General features: G+C 48.2%; 1 protein-coding gene across 1 annotated transcript in view; it reads right to left on the reverse strand.

Annotated features, from left to right (window-relative positions):
* The window catches only part of LOC140288967 (BCL-6 corepressor-like), a 73,844-nt gene extending 68,169 nt beyond the window's left edge, over positions 1-5,675 (reverse strand). Inside the window, exon 1 of the mRNA XM_072379228.1 lies at positions 4,985-5,675. The gene's annotated coding sequence lies outside the window, so the exon portion shown is untranslated. The remainder of the gene's footprint in view (positions 1-4,984) is intronic.
* Between the last annotated feature and the right edge of the window lie 325 nt (positions 5,676-6,000).

The following is a 6,000-nucleotide window of genomic DNA, read 5'->3' on the forward strand; positions in this document are numbered from 1 at the left end:
AGTTATCAGGCCCCTAAAAGCAGAATGGGAGGCAGAGCCTTCAGTTATCAGGCCCCTAAAAGCAGAATGGGAGGCAGAGCCTTCAGTTAGCAGGCCCCTAAAAGCAGACTGGGAGGCAGAGCCTTCAGTTAGCAGGCCCCTAAAAGCAGAATGGGAGGCAGAGCCTTCAGTTATCAGGCCCCTAAAAGCAGAATGGGAGGCAGAGCCTTCAGTTATCAGGCCCCTAAAAGCAGAATGGGAGGCAGAGCCTTCAGTTATCAGGCCCCTAAAAGCAGAATGGGAGGCAGAGCCTTCAGTTATCAGGCCCCTAAAAGCAGAATGGGAGGCAGAGCCTTCAGTTATCAGGCCCCTAAAAGCAGAATGGGAGGCAGAGCCTTCAGTTATCAGGCCCCTAAAAGCAGAATGGGAGGCAGAGCCTTCAGTTGTCAGGCCCCTAAAAGCAGAATGGGAGGCAGAGCCTTCAGTTGTCAGGCCCCTAAAAGCAGAATGGGAGGCAGAGCCTTCAGTTGTCAGGCCCCTAAAAGCAGAATGGGAGGCAGAGCCTTCAGTTGTCAGGCCCCTAAAAGCAGAATGGGAGGCAGAGCCTTCAGTTATCAGGCCCCTAAAAGCAGAATGGGAGGCAGAGCCTTCAGTTATCAGGCCCCTAAAAGCAGAATGGGAGGCAGAGCCTTCAGTTATCAGGCCCCTAAAAGCAGAATGGGAGGCAGAGCCTTCAGTTATCAGGCCCCTAAAAGCAGAATGGGAGGCAGAGCCTTCAGTTATCAGGCCCCTAAAAGCAGAATGGGAGGCAGAGCCTTCAGTTATCAGGCCCCTAAAAGCAGAATGGGAGGCAGAGCCTTCAGTTATCAGGCCCCTAAAAGCAGAATGGGAGGCAGAGCCTTCAGTTATCAGGCCCCTAAAAGCAGAATGGGAGGCAGAGCCTTCAGTTATCAGGCCCCTAAAAGCAGAATGGGAGGCAGAGCCTTCAGTTATCAGGCCCCTAAAAGCAGAATGGGAGGCAGAGCCTTCAGTTATCAGGCCCCTAAAAGCAGAATGGGAGGCAGAGCCTTCAGTTATCAGGCCCCTAAAAGCAGAATGGGAGGCAGAGCCTTCAGTTGTCAGGCCCCTAAAAGCAGAATGGGAGGCAGAGCCTTCAGTTGTCAGGCCCCTAAAAGCAGAATGGGAGGCAGAGCCTTCAGTTGTCAGGCCCCTAAAAGCAGAATGGGAGGCAGAGCCTTCAGTTGTCAGGCCCCTAAAAGCAGAATGGGAGGCAGAGCCTTCAGTTGTCAGGCCCCTAAAAGCAGAATGGGAGGCAGAGCCTTCAGTTGTCAGGCCCCTAAAAGCAGAATGGGAGGCAGAGCCTTCAGTTGTCAGGCCCCTAAAAGCAGAATGGGAGGCAGAGCCTTCAGTTATCAGGCCCCTAAAAGCAGAATGGGAGGCAGAGCCTTCAGTTATCAGGCCCCTAAAAGCAGAATGGGAGGCAGAGCCTTCAGTTATCAGGCCCCTAAAAGCAGAATGGGAGGCAGAGCCTTCAGTTATCAGGCCCCTAAAAGCAGAATGGGAGGCAGAGCCTTCAGTTATCAGGCCCCTAAAAGCAGACTGGGAGGCAGAGCCTTCAGTTATCAGGCCCCTCTCTGTGGAACCAGCTGCCAGTTTGGCTGCAGGAAGCAGAGCATGGAGTCAGAACCAAACAGCTGGTTGGATTCAGGGCGAGGGACGCTAACCAGGAACAGATCACCTGCAGAGTTACTGAAGCATCTGAAAACAAACAGTCCGATGGCTGTTAGCTGTTAACCCTGAACCCTTAACCCAGTTGTCAAAGTGAACCCAACCAGCACCGACTCTGTTTTCTGCAGGTTTGAATCATTTAAACAGAGACAGCAGGGCCCTGCAGGTTCATTCTGTTGGAAGCTTTTTATTCTCAGAGATGCTCTGGATTTATCTGGATCAGTTTGGTTCTGCTGCTCAGTGCGGACGGAAGCAGAGTTCTGCTCACAGAGGAGAGGAAGAAAACCTCTGGTTTCTCTAAAGTCTGGGGATAGCTGTGACCTTAATATTAGCAGAATAACTGATTTTATTGGCCATAATCCTGCAGCGCTTTTGCCAAACTACAAACACCACCAGGGTCCTTTCAAGGCGATCTCTGTGGATTTCCCCCACAGCTTCCTCTCTGCTACTCTTTTATTCCACTGAACTGAAACCAATCAGTGAAACTTGCCTTAAAGGCACAAAGACGGACTTTAATCCGTTTCTGCAGTTCAGACGCAGTCAGGTTGCTGTTTCAGGTCCTGGAACACTGAGGCTGAATCCAGCAGCTGGACGAGTTTCAGGGTTTTTCCTTTCAGGTCAGATTTTGTGGACTTTGGTGTGTGGTTTTCAACATATTCTGCTGCACACAGACACACACAGACAGAGTGGCTGTCAGCGAGCTGGGATTTCAACACGTCTTATCGCCACGCTGCTGAAGGACGGCCGTGTCTGTGTGTGTGTCTATGCTTGTGTGAACATGTTTTACCAAAGTGACTGAACCCAGTTTAAAGAGGAAGGTCCTCATAAGCACAGGGAACCACGTGCACGTGCTGTGCACGTGGTTCCCTGTGCACGTGCTGCCCATCGACTCGCAGTTTTTGGTCAACTCTTTTTCATGAACTCTTTGTTAAATAAACGCTGAGCTTTCTGGACCCTGAACCCCGGCTCTCCTGCCAGGTTCTCCCACCGGTGTCTTCCGCCATCGAGGCCCTAAAAAAGGCTGCTGCTGCGAGATGGGACTGGGAAAAGAGTTCATGGCGTGCATAAGATGGCTGTGGGTGAGGGTGAGGGTCCAACCACCCCCCTCTGCACGAAGAGCATATTATCAACTTCTGTTCACTAAAATGTTTCAGAAACATGACAAATGTAAGAAAAACTGCACATTTTCCATCAGGGAAGGATGAAAAACACCTGGTTGCTGCCAATCAGAGGACCATCAAGCAAATGATGCCAAAGCTTCACCTCAACTCCCCAAAGGACGAAGCAGATTAGAAACTCAATCACAGCTTTCAATGCCACATATCGGCATGCATACATAACATTTGTTCTGGCAAACCATCGGGGCTGTAGTGTAGTGGTATCATTGCCACCTTTCATGTGGGAGACCTGGGTTCAAGCCCCCTGCATGAAAGTAGGGGTCCTCAGGCCAGACCCCGTTACCCTACCTGCCTACTGCTGACTCAAACTGAGGATACTGTTGGGCAGTGAAGGGAAAGAAATGTCCACAGAGAAGGGAGAGTCGTGGGGGGGGCTTGACCATCACTTTGGCCGAGGTGTCCGAGGAAGTTAAAAAGGCAGTAAGATAATCCCTGAGATGCTGATGGTGCTGGGCTTGGATGACTCCTCTAATTTAACCTGTGGGGAGGCAGATCGGGGTGGTTCCCATCTTTAAAGGGGGGATGTGTTCCATCTATGGGGCTCACCCTACTCAGCCTCCCTGGGAAAGTTTATTCCAGGGAGAGAAGGCTCCGACCGGCTGTCGAACCTCAGATTCATGAGGAACAGTCTGGTTTTCTCCCAGATCGTGTAACAGGAGCTGATCTTTACCCTCACAGAGTAACTGAGGGATCATGAGTTTAACCATCATGTGTTTGTGGACTTGGAGAAGGCTTATGAGCCATAAAATGCTCCCCGAGGAATTCAGTAGGGAGTGCTGGCAGTATTGGGTACTGGAGTCACCTTCTAACCACAGTAAGAGCTTTTTCCCTCATCTTCAGTCCTTGTTCCTGAGCATTTTCAGTGTTTTTTCTTTGTTCAGCCACTGAACTCTGACCTCTGAACCCTTCAGGCAGAAAAAAGGCTCCTAACTCAAGGGATGAACCAGTGTTGTGTCGACACAGAACAGACAACTTAGCAAAGAAGCCGTTTTAAACTGGATCTTTAGGCACTTTGTTACCAGCAGCCTGTCACAAAGACACATCATTTGTTCCCATTTCTTTAGCTGCATCTATGAAAAACAGCAAAGAAAACACAGTTTGACAGACAGAAAATAGGATTTCTGCAGCAACAAGGTGATTCCCAAAGAGCTATTAGCTGAAAACTTGGCATATCTCAGCATGGTGTGCAGTGTGTCCTTAAAACATTTGAGGAAACTGGACAAGTGGAGGACAAAAGAAGAAGTGTCAGGCCTAAAAAACTATCTCCAGCAGATGAACAGGATCTGAAAGTGATGTCCTTAAGAAAGAGGAAAAAATCCAGCTGTGACCTGACAGGACCTGAGAGATGCATCTGGACCTTCAGCTGATCCATCTACTGTTGGCCCAAGCCTCATCAGAAATGGTCTCCATGGAAGGGTGGCTGTCAAGAAGCCGTTCTTAAGGAAGGGAAACAGGGAGAAAAGGCTGAGCTGTGCCAAATGACACAAGAAGTGGACTGAAAATCAGTGGCAACAGGTCTTATGGAGGGATGAATCCTCCCCAGAGCCCGGACCTCAACATTATTGAAGCAGTGTGGGATCATCTGACAGAGAACGGAACAAAAGGCAGCCCACATCCAAAGAAGAGCTTTGGGATGTCCTTCAAGAAGCCTGGAGAACTATTCCTGAAGACTCCTTAAAGAAATGACAGAAAGCTTGTCTCAGAGGGTTCAGGCTGTGTTGGAGAATAAAGGAGCTCAGACCAGAGATTCACTTTAAAGCTGCTGAGAACTGAGAAAAACTCTGTTTCTGCCTCAGATTCTGGGTTTATGTTTGAACATTTTTAGTCTTTTCCTGGAAACAACAGAAATTAGGACTGAATCAAGACTTTGATTCAAACTGTTGGTAAATGTAAGAAAAAATATCATCTGTCAGTGGAATATTTCAATCATTTGGGATCAGTTTTAATATAAAAGACGGAAAACGAGTGGAAGTAAAGTCATAATTACATATTTCCAAAATAAAAAAAGGTTCAAAGTACAAAAATAAAAGAATCACAATTAAAGTAAAAATAAATGTTATTTGACATTTAACTGAATTTAAAACACGTTTAAAACTGACCTCCTTCTTTTCCAGCTGAGTTAAATCCAGTTTCTAACGGTCCACTTTTATTTCTCCAGATTTAAATCCATCAGGTCAAAACCATCAACAGAAATAAATCCATCCTTATCGATCCGCCGCGTGCAGCAGGACGGTGGCGTGGACGCGTACGTGCACACGCGACACACCGTTTTGGTCCGGTCCGCTTACAAATTATTGCACGAACTCCTCGATATAACGGCGACGCACGGAGCACGTGCACCGCGCGCCGGGAGAACTCCGTTGGAAAACCGCCAAATTAACAAGAAACCGCCGCGGACGAAAACTGGAGGCGGAAACACTCACACCTGGACACGCGCACACACTCACACGCGTGCACGTGCAGTCCGGCACAGGGCTGAACTCTGAGTGTGTGTTGTGCGCGCGCGTGTTGCCTCCGTGGAGTCCCGTCAGCAGCAGCGAATCGCATTCAAACAATTTCAGCCTCAAAACAGAAAAGCAAAAAAACACAACATTTCCTCCACGAGCGGGAACATTCCTCAGGGTGCCGCACGCGCATCTGGCGGCTTATTCCCGCTTCCTTTTCTTTCTTCTTGGTCCAGCCGTCTGCCTGCTGGGTTTATCCTGCTTTTCCTCCTCCCGCTGCGCTCCTCTTTTCCTTTTTTCCTGCCTTCCTCTCTTCTTCTCTTTCTCTGCCGTTCGCGCGCCCCACTCTCAGTGTCAGTGTCAAATTACACTAAATTATCAATCGCGTTTCCGGTGCGAGACTTCAAAATAAAACCAGGAGACTTCTTGGAAGTGTTTTCTTTTCATAAAATCGATCCTTTTTGAAAGAAGAACTCACGCTGGGGCTGATTTTCAGGTCTTTGTGTTTTTGCACTAAATAAATGGAGCTTCGTTGCTCTTGAACAAAAAAGAAATGATAAAAGAATTAAACATAATTAATCGAATGAATTATTTGTGCTCTACATTATTTAAAGCAGCACTCTTGAAGTTTGTGAACCTTTAAACTATGTGTTTCTGACTCGTTTAGGACT

Source organism: Leuresthes tenuis, unplaced genomic scaffold (genome assembly GCF_036924035.1).
Source record: "Leuresthes tenuis unplaced genomic scaffold, fLeuTen1.0.hap1 SCAF_1, whole genome shotgun sequence".
NCBI lineage: Eukaryota > Metazoa > Chordata > Actinopteri > Atheriniformes > Atherinopsidae > Leuresthes > Leuresthes tenuis.